The 935-nt window shown below is 34.7% G+C and overlaps 1 non-coding gene across 1 annotated transcript; it reads left to right on the top strand.

The window, feature by feature from the left end:
* Positions 1-600: 600 nt before the first annotated feature.
* Positions 601-672, top strand: TRNAC-GCA (transfer RNA cysteine (anticodon GCA)). Its single transcript has one exon. It is a non-coding gene; the product is annotated as a tRNA-Cys (tRNA).
* The last annotated feature ends 263 nt before the right edge of the window (positions 673-935 follow it).

Here is a 935-nt window from a genome sequence, read left to right as displayed (position 1 = left end):
ATTTTTTTTACTTTTTGTGATCATTATAAAGTGGGGTATGATTTATTTGTTTATTTTGAATTGATTTTTATAATGATTGGTATAGTTTAATGGTTTGAACAAGGGTTGAGAAGATGTTGGAAAAAATAAAAAAAAATTCACAAGAAAACGGTTTTGAGCATATAGAATTAAATTGCTGCAAGTATACTTTTTTCAAACATCTTTTTTATTTTTTAAATTTATAGTTTTATGGGGTATAGCATTGTGATGTGGTAGTACCACAAGAGATTATTTTTGGGGTCATTGTTTTCTTGAAATGAACAAAGTGATTTAGGAAATATTTTTATTTAACAAGTGAAATGGTAGTTTAGAGTTTTTAAAAAATTTGTTACACAAATAATAAAAATAAAAGAGGCAAGTGCTATTTTTAAAATTGTAAGAGTGTCATGTAATACTAAGAGAAACCTCCTTTTTTCTTTGTTGGGGTACGAAAGGTAGAAATACCTCTCGTGATTTTCATCATATGATTGTCACCTACACGGCATATATGCTATATAGTGTAATCAAATGCAGACATATTTTGCTTGATAACATTAATCATGGAAGCTGGTTGCCACAATCGGGTCCATAGCTCAGTGGTAGAGCATTTGACTGCAGATCAAGAGGTCACCGGTTCGAACCCGGTTGGGCCCTTTTCAAAATGCCACACTTTTCCTTTCTCCAATTTTTGTTGAAAGTATTTTTTCGGTACATGTCGAAATTCAATTTGTCAAAGTCGTGGACATAGAAAAGCCCATACTGTGCCATTCCCGACGGGCCGGCTATTATGGGCAGCGCCATCTGGGCTCAGTTCATATCCAACTCCAATCAACCCTTGATGATGGATTCCAACCATCAGACCATGTATGATGTTTGTGAGCATTATGTGATTTTGACGCCCATCCCCCGAAGGAGGG

Source organism: Coffea arabica, chromosome 7c, assembly GCF_036785885.1.
Source record: "Coffea arabica cultivar ET-39 chromosome 7c, Coffea Arabica ET-39 HiFi, whole genome shotgun sequence".
Classification (NCBI taxonomy): domain Eukaryota; kingdom Viridiplantae; phylum Streptophyta; class Magnoliopsida; order Gentianales; family Rubiaceae; genus Coffea; species Coffea arabica.
This window is presented reverse-complemented; position numbering and strand designations above follow the sequence as displayed.